The sequence below is a fragment of the Salvelinus namaycush genome, chromosome 4 (assembly GCF_016432855.1).
Source record: "Salvelinus namaycush isolate Seneca chromosome 4, SaNama_1.0, whole genome shotgun sequence".
In the NCBI taxonomy this organism is placed as follows: Eukaryota; Metazoa; Chordata; class Actinopteri; order Salmoniformes; family Salmonidae; genus Salvelinus; species Salvelinus namaycush.
The window spans coordinates 28,152,012-28,167,898 of NC_052310.1; the positions used below are offsets into that span (position 1 = coordinate 28,152,012).

A 15,887-nucleotide genomic window follows, 5' to 3' on the forward strand; every position below is an offset into this window, starting at 1 on the left:
AGCACCAGGGTCAGCGCACTCTCAAATGTTGTTATTTGCCATCAATGTAAGCATGCCACACACACACTATACGATACATTTATTTAACATAAGAGTGAGTGTGAGTTGTCACAACCCGGCTCGTGGGAAGTGACAAAGAGCTCTTATAGGACCAGGGCACAAATAATAATATAATAATTATCACTACTCTTGCTCTTTATTTAACCATCTTACATATAAAACCTTATTTGCTCATCGGAAATTGTGAATAACTCACCACAGGTTAATGAGAAGGGTATGATTGAAAGGATGCTCATAACTCTGCAATGCTGCGTTGTATTGGAGAGAGTAGCAGTCTTAAATAATTTTCCACACACAGTCGATGCCGGTACATAGTTTTCATGCTAGTGAGGGCCGGGAATCCACTCTCACATAGGTACATGGTTTCAAAGGGCATCAGTGTCTTAACAGAGCGATTTGCCAAGTCAGGATACTCTGAGCGCAGCCCAATCCAGAAATGTGGCAGTGGCTTCTGATTAAATTCCATTTTCACAGAACCACTTACTGCAATTTCAATGAGGCTCTCTTGTTCAGATATAGGTAAGTGGACTGGAGGCAGGGCATGAAAGGGATAACGAATCCAGTTGTTTGTGTCATCCGTTTCGGGAAAGTACGTGGGTAATTGCACACCCAATTCACTCAGGTGCTTCTCTATATCACATTTGACATTGTCCGTAAGCGTGAGTTCATTTGCACACAAAAAATCAAACAATGATGGAAAGACCTGTGTGTTGTTCTTGTTAATGCAGACAGAGAAGAGCTCCAACTTGTTAATCATAGTCTCAATTTTGTCCCGCACATTGAATATAGTTGTGAAGAGTCCCTGTAATCCTAGATTCAGATCATTCAAGCGAGAAAAAACATCACCCAGATAGGCCAGTCGTGTGAGAAACTCGGCATCATGCAAGCGGTCAGACAAGTGAAAATTACGGTCAGTAAAGAAAACTTTAAGCTCGTCTCTCAATTTAAAAAAAGTGGCAATACTTTGCCCCTTGATAACCAGCGCACTTCTGTATGTTGTAAATGCGTTACATGGTCGCTGCCCATATCATTGCATAGTGCAGAAAAAACACAAGAGTTCACGAGCCTTGCTTTAACAAAGTTAACCATGTTCACTGTAATGTCCAAAACGTCTTTCAAGCTGTCAGGCATTCCCATTCCCAGCATCCACCGAGAGGCAAGAGCCTCTCGGTGGATGCTGCAGTGTACACAAGTGGTGTCGGGGGCAACGGCTTGCACGCACGTTACCACTCCACTATGTCTCCCTGTCATGGCTTTTGTGTCATAAGTACAGATACCAAAACATCTTGACTACCAAAGTCCATTTGATGTCACAAAGCTATCCAGGACTTTAAAAATATCCTCTCCTGTTGTCCTGGTTTCCAGTGGTGTACAGAAGAGGATGTCTTGCTTAATTGACACCCCATAAACGTAACAGGCATACAGTGCCTTGCAAAAGTATTCATCCCCCTTGGAATTTTTCCTATTTTGTTGCATTACAACCTGCCATTTAAATAGATTTTTATTTGGAATTCATGTAATCGACATACACAAAATATTGCAAATTGGTGAAGTGAAATGTAAAAAAAAAAAAGCTTGTTTCAAAAAATTCTAAAAGATTTAAAACGGAAAAGTATGTATTCACCCCATTTGCTATATAGCCCCTAAATAAGATCTGGTGCAACCAATTACCTTCAGAAGTCACATAATTAGTTAAATAAAGTCCACCTGTGTGCAATCTTGTCACGACTAAGTCCAAAGTCGGTTCCTCTCCTTGTTCGGGCGACGTAAACGGTTTTCTAGCCATCGCCGATCCACCTTTCATTTTCCATTTGTTTTGTATTGTTTTCCCACACACCTGGTTTACATTCCCTCATTACTTGACGTGCATATAACCCTCTGTTCCCTGCATGTCTGTGTGTGGAATTGTTTGTTGTAAAGCGTTTGTGCACTTCAGACTGGTTTGCCACGGGTTATTTCAACCCGTAATTTGATGTTCTGGGTGCAGTTGGGTTTGCTCATTAAACTGCTCCGGTTGTTACCCAGTTCTGCTCTCCTGCACCTGACTTCCCTGCAGCCAGTTACACACCTCTTACAAATCTAAGTGTCACATGATCTCCGATCTCAAGTTTACATACACCTTAGCCAAATACATTTAAACTCAGTTTCACAATTCCTGACATTTATTCCTAGTAAAAATGCCCTGTCTTAGGTTAGTTAGGATCACTACTTTATTTTAGGAATGTGAAATGTCAGAATAATAGTAGAGAATGATTTATTTCAGCTTTTATTTCTTTCATCACATTCCCAGTGTGTCAGAAGTTTACATACACTCAATTAGTATTTGGTAGCATTGCCTTTAAATTGTTTAACTTGGGTCAAACGTTTCGGGTAGCATTCCACAAGCTTCCCACAATAAGTTGGGTGAATTTTGGCCCATTCCTCCTGACAGAGCTGGTGTAATTGAGTCAGGTTTGTAGGCCTCCTTGCTCACACACCCTTTTTCAGTTCTGCGCACAAATTTTCTATAGGATTGAGGTCAGGGCTTTGTGATGCCCACTCCAAGACCTTGATTTTGTTGTCCTTAAGCAATTTTGCCACAACTTTGGAAGTATGCTTGGGGTCATAGTCCATTTGGAAGACCCATTTGCGACCAAGCTTTAACTTCCTGATTGATGTCTTGAGATGTTGCTTCAATATAACCACAATTTTCTTTCCTCATGATGCCATCTATTTTGGGAAGTGCACCAGTCCCCCATGCAACAAAGCACCCCCACAACATGATGCTGCCACCCCCATGTTTCACAGTCGGGATGGTGTTCTTCGGCTTGCATGCCTCCCCGTTTTTCCTCCAACCATGACAATGGTCATTATGGCCAACCAGTTCTATTTTTGTTTCATCAGACCAGAGGACTTCTCAAAAAAGTACGATCTTGTCCCCATGTGCAGTTGCAAACCGTAGTCTGGCTTTTTTATGGCAGTTTTAGAGCAGTGGCTTCTTCCTTGCTGAGCGACCTTTCAAGTTATGTCGACATAGACTCGTTTTACTGTAGATATAGATACTTTTGTACCTGTTTCCTCCAGCATCTTCACAAGGTCCTTTGCTGTTGTTCTGGGATTGACTTGCACTTTTCGCACCAAAGTACATTAATCTCTAGTAGACATAACGCGGCTCCTTCCTGAGTGGTATGACGGCTGCGTGGTCCCATGGTGTTTATACTTGCATACTATTGTGTGTACAGATGAACGTGGTACCTTCAGGCGTTTGGAAATTGCTCCCAAGGATGAACCAGACTTGTGGAGGTCTACCATTTATTTTCTGAGGTCTTGGCTGATTTCTTTTGATTTTCCCATGATGTCAAGCAAAGAGGCACTGAGTTGGTAGGCCTTGAAGGCCTTGAAATGCATCCACGGGTACACCTCCAATTGACTCAAATGATGTCAATTGGCCTATCAGAAGCTTCTAAAGCCATGACATAATTTTCTAGAATTTTCCAAGCTGTTTAAAGGCACAGTCAACTTAGTGTATGTAATCTTCTGACCCACTGGAATTGTGATACAGTGAATTATAAGTGAAATAATCTGTCCGTAAACAATTGTTGGAAAAATGACTTGCGTCATTCACAAAGCAGATGTCCTAACCGACGTGCCAAAACTATAGTTTGTTAACAAGAAATTTGTGGAGTGGTTGAAAAATGAGTTTTAATTACTCCTACCTAAGTGTATGTACACTTCCAACTTCAACTGTATATACCTGTTCTGAAAGGCCCCAGAGTCTGCAACACCACTAAGCAAGAATGGGCACCACCAAGCAAGCGGCACCATGAAGACCAAGGGGCTCTCCAAACAGGTCAAGGACAAAGTTGAAGTACAGATCAGGTTTGGGTTATAAAAAAATATCAGAAACTTTGAACATCCCACAGAGCACCATTAAATCCATTATTAAAAAATGTAAAGAATATGGCACCACAACAAACCTGACCAGATAGGGCTGCCCACCAAAACTCACAGACCAGGCAAGGAGGGCATTAATCAGAGAGGCAACAAAGAGACCAAAGATAACCCTAAAGGAGCTGCAAAGCTCCACAGCGGAGATTGGAGTATCTGTCCATGGAACCACCTTAAGCCGTACACTCCACAGAGCTGGGCTTTACGGAAGAGTGGCCAGAAAAAAGCCATTGCTTAAAGAAAAAAATAAGTGTTGGTGTTCGCCTAAAGGCATGTGGGAGACTCCACTAACATATGGAAGAAGGTACTCTTGCGGAAAACCTGTTTCAGTCTTCCAGAGATTTGAGACTGGGACAGAGGTTCACCTTACAGCAGGACAATGACCCTAAGCATACTGCTAAAGCAACACTCGAGTGGTTTAAGGGGAAACATTTAAATGTCTTGGAATGGCCTCGTCAAAGCCCAGACCTCAATCCAGTTCAGAATCTGTGGTATGACTTAAAGATTGCTGTACACTAGCAGAACCCATCCAACTTGAAGGAGTTGAAGCAGTTATGCCTTGAGGAAAGGGCAAAAATCCCAGTGACTAGATGTGCCAAGCTTATAGAGACATACCCCAAGAGACTTGCAGCTGTAATTGCTGCAAAAGGTGGGTCTACAAAGTATTGACTTTGGGGGGGTTATTAGTTATGCACGCTCAAGTTCCGTTTTTTTGTCTTATTTCTTGTTTGTTTCACAATAAAAAATATTTTGTATCTTCAAAGTGATAGGCATGTTGTTTAAATCAAATGATACAACCCCCCCCCCCAAAATCTATTTTAATTCTAGGTTGTAAGGCAACAAAATAGGAAAAATGCCAAGGGGGGTGAATACTTTCGCAAGCCACTGTACACCAGGAACTGTGCCAGGCCCGACACGTCTGTTGACCCATCCAGCTGTAATGCAAAGAATTCACTGGCTTGTATACGAAGCAGTAATTGTTTAAAAACATCTCCTGCCATGTCATTGATGAATTGTGAAACAGTGTTGTTTGATGAAGTCATTGTCTATATCGTTTTTTTGGCCTTTCCCCCAGCATTGCTCCAGCCATATCCGCGGCAGCAGGAAGAATTAAGTCCTCCACAATAGTATGGGGCTTAATCAAATCAAAACAAAATAATTTCTAAAGCCCTTCTTACATCAGCTGATATCTCAAAGTGCTGTACAGAAACCCAGCCTAAAACCCCAAACAGCAAGCAATGCAGGTGTAGAAGCACGGTGGCTAGATAAAAACTCCCTAAAAAGGCCAGAACCTAGGAAGAAACCTAGAGAGGAACCAGGATATGAGGGGTGGCCAGTCCTCTTGTGGCTGTGCCGGGTGGAGATTATAACAGAACATGGCCAAGATGTTCAAATGTTCATTAAATGACCAGCAGGGTCAAATAATAATAATCACAGTGGTTGTCGAGGGTGCAACAGGCCAGAACCTCAGGAGTAAATGTCAGTTGGCTTTTCATAGCCAATCATTCAGAGTATCTCTACCGCTCCTGCTGTCTCTAGAGAGTTGAAAACAGCAGGTCTGGGACAGGTAGCACGTCCGGTGAACAGGTCAGGGTTCCATAGCCGCAGGCAGAACAGTTGAAACTGGAGCAGCAGCACGGCTTAACTGTCCTAGCCACTCAGTAGCTCACTATATAAGACGCTCCTAGCCCCTTCTTATTAATCTGTTGCTTTTATACATGTCTTACTACTCGAAAGTCATCTTAATTCTCGCTCAAAAACACTCGTGGCTTATTTTTCAAATTGGCATGTTTTGTTTCTCAATGTCTGCACAAGAGTGAAGGTTTCATCAAGTTGTGAGATAGTACTTTTGCACATATAACACACTGTGGCTGAGGAAAGGCACTACTCCCAATATAAGTGAACCCCAAATCAATGTAGTTCTCATCATATTTGCACCTCTTCGATGGTCCATCATCCCTGTCGGTTGTTCGGTGCTTTCCCGGGTAAGGGAGCAGTAGCTCTTCGGCTGCATCAGATTCACAACTGTCAGTGTCCATGCTAGCTGGGCTAACAACAAATGTAGAATTACTGATGCTAGCATTGGATGTGCTCATGGAAGCAGAACAACTTGTGTCGTCGACAGGTGCAGGTGTAGTACTGCTGGTAGTAGCAGTACCACCAGTAGAGCTGGTATGTGTCTCTATGGACGCGGGCCTTACTAAATGGACAGTTGTTTTTATACAAATATATATATTTTGGGGGTATTTGGCGTACCCCCGACGGCACCTGGTTTGGGAATGCCTGATTTAGACAAATCAGGATTTCGCAGGGGTGGGCATCTTTCGAATTTTGGAAGGGGAGGGGTTAATTTGGCCGATAGACTACCGAGAGGATTTCAGGGGAGGCGGTGTGGTCTTCGCAACTTGCACTAGGCCAAAAATCTCAACAATCCCCCAGAACCAAATCCAGTAAATCACGTGACAATCTGGTTCTGGGTTTCGAGATTAGCAGGAGACCCCCTAGCAAACATTACCCCATTGGCCCCATGTGGGTATTCAGTGGGCATGGGCTAGCCTACACCAGCCCAACACAGGCTAGCCCACATCAGCCCAACATGGGCCAGCCATTCACAAATTGTGGGCAAGCTAGTTAAAGTGCCTCCTAAAGACACGATTGACATCTGGAAAAGGTAAAAAAATATATTTTTTAAATGTATGATTGTGATTTTTCTTGCTCTTACTTCATAATATTGCCTAATATTCATAATCTTCTAACTCATGATATATGGCTGGCTAGCTAGTGGCTTGTGTGAATATTTTAGTATATGGTGGTTAGCTAGAGTCTAGAGTACAGTGTTCAGTGCTTAATTTGTAAATCGGGAGGTGCCGAAACATTAAAGTGGGCGCGAGAAGGGAGTGACCTGGGGAGCTTTGAGGTAATAAAGCATTGCATGCATGTTATTGCATTTGAATAATGACATAGAGCAGTAGAGTAGAAGAGCTTACAGAAGTTGCATACATTGGGAAATCTTTCAGTAGCCTAGGGTCCGGGAAATATTTGTCTTTTATTTGTCTACATCATTTTACCTTCACTTTTTTTATACCGCACAAATGATAAAAATACCGAGCTACTTTAACACTGACAAACTGAGAATCTGAGATCCATAAAAAAGACCTCATCTTGAATCCATCAATAGCCTAGGCCTAGGTGTGCGGAGACATATTGTACAATATAATGAGGACATTAAAGTCCTAAAAAAGCTTTCCAGTTTCACTGACACACCCAATGATGTGCGGCTCCGGCTGAAAAAAATAGGACTATGATCTGTCTGCTGCAGACTACCAAATAATAGTTTCATCTTCCAGCAGGCCTATTTTTTGAAGGACTTATACAGGATACTAACTTCAAAATCAAAACCTTCATTCCAATTCAGATGGTCAGATGAAGCAGATGCTAAACTACAGGACTGTTTTGCTATCACAGACTGGAACAAGTTCCGGGATTCTTCCGATGGCATTGAGGAGTACACCACATCAGTCACTGGCTTAATCAATAAGTGCATCGAGGACGTCGTCCCCACAGTGACTGTACGTACATACCCCAACCAGAAGCCATGGATTACAGGCAACATTCGCACTGAGCAAAAGGGTAGAGCTGCCGCTTTAAAGGTGCGGGACTCTAACCCGGAAGCTTATAAGAAATCCTGCTATGCCCTGAGACGAACCATCAAACAGGCAAAGCGTCAATACAGGGCTAAGATTGAATCATACTACACCGGCTCTGACGCTCGTCTTATGTGGCAAGGCTTGCAAACTATTACAAACTACAAAGGGAAGCACAGCCGCGAGCTGCCCAGTGACACGAGCATACCAGACGAGCTAAATCACTTCTATGCTCGCTTCGAGGCAAGCAACACTGAGGCATGCATGAGACCATCAGCAGTTCCGGACGACCTGTGTGATTACGCTCAACATAGCCGACGTGAGTAAGACATTTAAACAGGTCAACATTCACAAGTCTGAGGGCCAGACGAATTACCAGGACGTGTGCTCCGGGCATGTGCTAACCAACTGGAAGGTGACATTTTCTACATGTCCCTGATTGAGTCTGTAATACCAACATGTTTCAAGCAGACCACCATAGTCCCTGTGCCCAAGAACATGAAGGTAACCTGCTTAAATGACTACAGACCCGTAGCACTCATGGCCGTAGCCATGAAGTGCCTTGAAAGGCTGGTAATGGCTCACATCAACATCATTATCCCAGAAACCCTAGACCCACTCCAATTTGCATACCGCCCAAACAGATCCACAGATGATGCAATCTCTATTGCACTCCACACTGCCCTTTCCCACCTGGAAAAAAGGAACACCTATGTGAGAATGCTATTCATTGACTACAGCTCAGCCTTCAACACCATAGTACCCTCAAAGATCATCACTAAGCTAAGGATCCTGGGACTAAACACCTCCCTCTGCAACTGGATCTTGGACTTTGACGGGCTGCCCCAAGTGGTGAGGGTAGGTAGCAACACATCTGCCACGCTGATCCTCAATACTGGAGCCCCTCAGGGGTGCGTGCTCAGTCCCCTCCTGTACTCCCGGTTCACCCACGACTGCATGGCCAGGCACGACTCCAACACCATCATTAAGTTTCCAGACGACACAACAGTGCCAGATCACCGATAACGACGAGACAGCCTATAGGGAGGAGGTCAGAGACCTGGCCCGGGTGGGGCCAGAATAACAACCTATCCCTCAACGTAACCAAGACTAACGAGATGATTGTGGACTACAGGAAAAGGAGGACCGAGCATGCCCCCATTCTCATCAACAGGGCTGTAGTGGAGCAGGTTGAGAGCTTCAAGTTCCTTGGTGTCCACATCACCAAAAAAATAGAATGCTCCAAACACACCAAGACAGTCGTGAAGAGGGCACGACAAAGCCTATTCCCCCGCAGCTGTAACATCAAGAGCAATTGTGAAGTGAGAGGTGTGAAAACACTTTAGCCTAACAATGGCAAGAGAGTTTCACAGCCCCTCCCTCCTTTGAAGCCCCCTCCATCTGTGCAGAGAAGATATCCTCCTCAGAATCCCCAAAATACAACAGCCATAGGACAACTTTGTTTGGACGTCGTAAAGGACCATTGGCCGACACTGAAAAGATATAGCTAAGATATAAAAGACGGACAAAGACTTGCTATCTACATTAGTTAGCTAGCTGGGATTTTCTACAAGGAATCTGCCTCCTGAAAAAAGCTCCTCTCAAGTGGGTGTGACACCTACTCCCGTTGCCTGCTGCACTGCTGCTTGGATTCCACCTGTCATTCTGTTCACCGACTGCCCTGGCCTGTCTCCCCCTGTCTGGTCTAGGTACCCCCGCCACACTCCCCTTTCTGTCCCGAGCTTTCGGTCGCCTCCAGCACACATGCACTGTTGAGGCGAGTGACTCTGAACTTACAATGGCTAGCCCCAAGTTGTTATATGGCTTGTTTACCCAACCATGGGACAGTCTATGTTTGTTCATACACTCAAGACTCTGACTGTCTATTGGTTACACAGACTCTTGGCCTCCCATCCTACTCTAACCACCTCTCGCCAGGTTTGTATTCATGTTACCTGATGAAATTGCTGTGCAATATGATCTTGTTGCCATCTAATGCACATGCACATTTTATAAATCAACACTGCAGAGCTCTCCCTGTCCTCTGCCATGCCCTGATTTGTATTACTGCTGATTATATCTGGAAATGTACATGAACACCCTGGCCCATCTACTGTTGCTAGCCCCAATTCTGATTTATGCTTCACTGATTTCTGCTCTTGTAAAAGCCTGGATTTCTTAACGTTAACACTAGAAGCTTATTACCTAAAATGCATCAATTGAAAGTGTGGGTTCACAGCTCCAATCCAGATGTGTTGGTCATTACTGAGACGTGGTTAAGAAAGAATGTTTTGAACACTGATGTTAACCTTTCTGGTTATAACCTTTTTTGGCAAGACAGATCTTCCAAAGTAGGTGAAGTTGCAATCTTTACAAAGGAACACCTTCAGTGCTTGGTTGTCTCCACCAAGTCTGTCCCCAAACAATTTGATTTGCTGGTTTTACACATTCAACTTTCAAATAACTCTTTGTTGACTGTTGCTGAGTGTTATCAGCCACCCTAAATGCCCTAGCTCTCCTGGTCCCTTACACTAAGTCTGAATTTGTCCTGCTAGGTGACCTAAACTGGGACATGCTTAAACCACCTGGCCAATTCCTAAAGCAATGGGACTCCCTAAATCTTTCTCAGATTATTACCAATCTCACAAGGTATGACTCCAAACACCCAGAAAAGGCTACTCTCCTTGATGTTATCCTTACAAATAATCCTGATAGGTATCAGTCTGGTGTTTTCTGTAATGACCTAAGTGATCACTGTTTTACAACCTATGTTCGTAAAGGCTGCTCAATGAAACAATCTGTCCTGACTTGTCCTAGACGTTTTCTAAAAAACTTTAATGAGCAAGCCTTCCTTTATGATCTGGCCTCTGTAAATTGGTTTGGAACCAGATTAATCCCCTCTGTCGAAGATGCTTGGACCTTCTTTTTTGATATTTTCAGTGGTATCGTTAACAAATACATGCCCATAAAGAATTGAGAATTAAAAACAGGTTTAGTCCCTGGTTCAACCGTGATGTGGCAGAGTTACAACCCCTCAAGAATTCCATTTGGCAAATCACTCGACACACGAATACTCAGGCTGATTGGCTCTCATTCAGGCAAATTAGAAATAAGTGCACTCTGGAAGGCCAAAGTTAGTTACTTTAAGGAGCAGTACTCTCCTTATGGGTCTAACCCCAAGAAGTTCTGGAAAACAGTTAATGAACTGGAGAATAAACCCTCCTCACAACTGCTCATGTCCCTTAACGTTGATGATGTGGTTGTTACTGACAAGGAGCACTTGGCTGATCTCTTTAATCACAAGTCAGGATTCCTATTTGACTCTGTCATGCCTCCTTGCCCGTCCAACATTTCCTCATCTCCCACCCCTTCTAATGGGACTATCCCCGATGCTCCTCCTTTTCCCGCTACAAAGTTTCTCCCTGCAGACGGTCACTCAGTCCGAGGTGCTAAAGGAGCTCCTTAAACTTGACCCCAAACAAAGCATCTGGTTCAGATGGTTTAGACCCTTTCTTCTTTAAGGTTGCTGCCCCCATCATCGCCAAGCCTATCTCTGACCTTTTAAAGCAGTCTCTCCTCTCTGGGGAGGTTCCCATTACTTGGAAGGCAGCCACGGTGCATCCTTTACCTAAAGGGGGAGATGAAGCTGATCCTACTGTTATAGGCCAATTTCTATTTTGCCCTGTTTATCAAAAGTGTTGGAAAAACTTGTCAACTGACTGACTTTCTTGATGTCTATAGTATTCTCTCTGGTATGCAATCTGGTTTCCGCATAGGTTATAGATGTGTCACTGCAACCTTAAATGTCCTAAATGATGTCATTCTAAGCAATGTTGTGCTGCTATTTTTATTGACTTGGCCAAAGCTTTTGATAGGGTAGACCATTTCATTCTTGTGGGCCGGCTGAGTATTAGTGTCTCTGAAGGGTCTTCGGACTGATTTGCTTACTACCTCTCTCAAAGAGTGCAGTGTATAAAGTCAGAACATCTGCTGTCTCAGCCACTGCCTGTCACCAAGGGAGTACCCTAAGGCTCGATCCTAGGCCCCACGCTCTTCTCAATTTTCATCAACAACATAGCTCAAGCAGTAGGAAGCTCCCTCATCCATTGCATACTCCATGCACGTTGTGCATTCAGATCCACAGACCAGACGCTCAGCTTGTGAACAGGCAAGGCAGGCAACTGCTTGTGGCACCAGGCCGTTAGAGGGCTCCTTGAGGGCTGACAAACTTTACTCCACAGCAATGTCTCAAAATGTGGCAACCGCAGTGACTGCAACCACCTCCCCATTAAACAGCCAATGGGCGATTTGCAATGACATCTCAGTAGGAAACCTTCCTAAAGGGGCCCTGTTACGGATACAAGTGTTCTGTGTGTATCCTGTGTGTATTTCTTTTCTCTCCTTCTCCCCTACTCACAGGTGACAATAATCATTCCCCAATCAGTCATCAATCAGTCGCTAATCAGAAGACACCTGCTCCTTTTCCCTTACCCAATCACGGTCCCTTTCCCTTGGTTTAAAACCCCTGTCAGTTGTTGTCTCCCCAGCTCAATCTCTTTGTAACATGCCTTCTGTCTGTAGATCGCTTGTGTGTTTTGCAGCTACATGTCACTTTGTCCCCACCTGTGAGTATTGTTTTGGTTATGGTGTTTGAGTGTTTGTTTGATGGTGGGAAAAGGGGGTAACCAGACAAGTCGCCCTTGGGCATACACTACCCGTAGGTAAACTTTGTTATATAAACACTAGTTAGAACTGGGCGGACCACCCCCTGTATTTTTGGTTAGTTAGTTAGCTGTTTGTGAAGTAGGCTAGTCTAGCTTAGGGGTGTTTTTGGATTATTCTTTCATTCCTTGGGTCCCGCTCAGCCCCTTTTCCTGCTCCCCCCATTACCGTGTGTTTTTAAATAAACCTTGAGTGTTTGACGGTAGTAATTTAGTTGTCTGTGGTTATTTTTGTTCTCACTGTTACGTTGTCACTATAATAATTTGCATGAGTTGTGTTACGGGTCCCATTACCATCCCCCCTAGATTGTCGGGCCAAAGGGATTCGTAACAGGCCCCATGAAGAGAGGGGAAACTAAAAACATTGTCAGTTTTGGACAGTGTTAGAAATATACATTGTCACGCCACGTGACAATGGCGTGCGCTAGTGTGACAGAGAGAAGCACATTTGAAGAGGCGAGGGTAAGAAGACCGTAAACAAACAAAGTACAGTCATCGAGCATTGCTTTCCCACTGTCGGCTACTCGAGTGGAAACACTTCTAACATGATGTGTCATTTACGTCGCCATCACCCGGCCGTATCCCTTGCAGGTGGAGCTGGAGCAAGGAGAGTCCACTCGTTAGCGAAAACACAACAATCTCTCGCTGTTGCCTTCTAACAACAATTTGAGACAAATTCAGAAAATCATAAAGAAATAACGAAAGGAGTGGGAGTATTCATAGCCAAAGATTTGCAGCCCTATCCTATTCGGTGGTTATTGACTCGGGATTTCGTCACCTGATTTTTTTTATTTTTATCGTGTTACAATGTCCCTTCCCGCACACATTTCAGCAGCAATGTAATTCCCAAACTCTATGAAACATCACGGAGAGAAATTGAAAACGAATTGACAGACACCCTATCTAACTATCTCCACTGATAGTTGGACCTCCAGAGCAACTCAAAGCTACCTTACTGTGACGGTTAACTACGTACTGGATTGGGAGATGAAGAGCTACGTGTTGCAAACTCGTCCCCTGTATGAGAGTCATACAAGCACACACTCAGCCCTAGAATGAATGAATGATGTGACTGAGTGGAAGCTAGAGATACCAAATATCACAATCTTAGCCACTACAGATTACGCACAAAACATTGTGAATGCCATCCATGAAGCTGATGGGTTTGGGCCCCACATTGGATGTTTTGCACACATCCTGAACCTAGCAGCCAAGAGGGCAGTCTCTCTCAAGGCAGTGTCCCGCCTCCTGGGGAAGGTCAGAAAAACTGGTGACTTTTTCCCACAAAGCAGAACAGCTCACCAAGATTTGACAGTCAAGCAAGAGATGCTAGATATACCAAAGCACAAATGAATCCATGATGTCACAACCCGTTGGAATACCATACATGACATGCTGGAACGTCATGTGGATCAGCAACCGGCCATCTACTCTGCAGTATTGGACAAGGCTGTGAAGAATTCGGTTAAAGACATAGCCATGCTGACTGGCAGTGAACTGAAGCTGGCAGAAGAACTCATTCAGCTACCGAACCCCCTGAAAATAATGACAACTCTCATGAGCAGTGAAACAAGTCCCACCTCATCATTGATGCTCCCTCTAAAGACAATGATTCTCAAATCCATGGCACCAGGTCCTGAGGACAGTGCAACCATCAGGGAGGCCAAGGCAGCCATCATTCAGGACTTGGAGAGAAGATACACAGACAGGGATCTTCTAGACTACCGTCACAGAGCTACAGCCCTTGATCCAAGGTTTAAATCCATGCCAGCCTGCTGCGACAGAGTCTACAAGGATCTCAAAGAAATTGTGGAGCATGAACATCAGGAATTACCTATTTTTTTATATTTTTTTTCATGGTATTGTTTTTATCATGTGCTTTAAAATGTGATGAAAACATGATGTGCCTCAGTGTCCCGGGAACCTCTGTTGCAAGTGAGAGTTTTCTCCACTGCGGGGGACAATGTCAGTGCAAGCCGTTCTCGTCTTGCTTCAGCGAATGTTGACATGTTTATCTTTTTAAAGAGGAACCTCAACATAAAGGAATAGATATCTCATATAGGGTACCAACTTGATGTTGCAATTCAAGTTATTTTTACATTTAATATTGCCTATACAAGTGTGTACCACGTTTATTTAAACTAGAGAAGGCAAAGCACCTACAGGTTGTGAAAGCTAAGAAGCACTTTTAATTTGAACGTTTTTTTCCCCTTGATTTCATACACTTTTCTGAATGGAACGTTTTATTTGTCTATAGGCAAAATAAAGCGTTCATTGTTTAAAGGGAGATGTGTTTTTAGTTTTTTCTTAAATATAAAGATACCGAAACCGTACCGTTACCGTGACACACAAACCGCGATACATACCGAACCATGGACCCACTGTACCGTTGCATCCCTAGTTGCTACCATGCTGTGTTTTCATGTGTTGCTGCCATGCTGTTGTCTTAGTTCTTTATTTATGTAGTGTTATGGTGTCTCTCTTGTCGTGATGTGTGTTTTGTCCTATATATTTTTTATATTATACATTTTTTATCCCAGCCCCCGTCCCCACAGGAGGCCTTTTGCCTTCTGGTAGGCCGTCTTTGTAAATAAGAATTTGGTCTTAACTGACTTGCCTAGTTAAATAAAGGTTAAAAATATATATAATTTAGCCACAGAGGATCAATAGCTTCTTTTAAAACATTGCCTAGCTGTGGATTGTGTGTAGCCCAATAACAAAGGATAGCCTACAGTGGGGAATGCACTGTTAATCTGTCAGTGAACAGCATGCAAACAAAACAATATTTCTAATACAATCGCGTGCAAATGGCTCCTGCTGAAAAAAGAAGACCGTAATCTGTGTGCTATCGACATCCAATAGGCCAATTGCAAAGTAGACTAAAACAATAGAGAGATAGGCTTTTGGCACTACTTTGTAAAACAATGTTTGCTCACAATTTATTTATTTAACCTTTATTTAACTAGGCAAGTCAGTTAAGAACAAATTCTTATTTTCAATGACGGCCTAGGAACAGTGGGTTAACTGTCTTGTTCAGGGGCAGAACGACAGATTTTTTACCTTGTCAGCTCGGGGTTCGCTCTTGCAACCTTTCAGTTACTAGTCCAACGCTGTAACCACTAGGCTACCTTCCGCCCCTGCCGCCTCTACTCATGGTGTAGAATTATTCAAATTCTTTCTGAACTGACAGCAGTAAATCTATAACTTTGGCAAATGTATTTAAATTCACCAGGCTTTCCGCAGCTTTGTTTCTATAAGGAAATAATTGAAATGCTGCTGCAAACCAGACCGAATATTGATGATGTAAATCAAGTGTTATGCTCCTGTGGCAGTAGCCTACTGTTGATATTTAAACTGGGTAGCTCGCTACACACATGACCAGTGACCACATCTCAGGCCATGCATGTTCGGAAACCCGGCCCACACAATCTCTGTACAGGGCGGACTGGGAAAAAGGCAACCCGGGCGCATGTGAACTCTGTACAGGGCTAACCAATGGACAGGGTAACGGGTGGCGAACTTGACGACATCACAA

The 15,887-nt window shown here is 43.7% G+C and overlaps 1 protein-coding gene across 2 annotated transcripts in view; it reads right to left on the bottom strand.

The window, feature by feature from the left end:
- Positions 1–15,887, bottom strand: part of afap1l2 (actin filament associated protein 1-like 2) — a 162,098-nt gene that overhangs the window by 112,635 nt on the left and 33,576 nt on the right. The window lies entirely within an intron of this gene.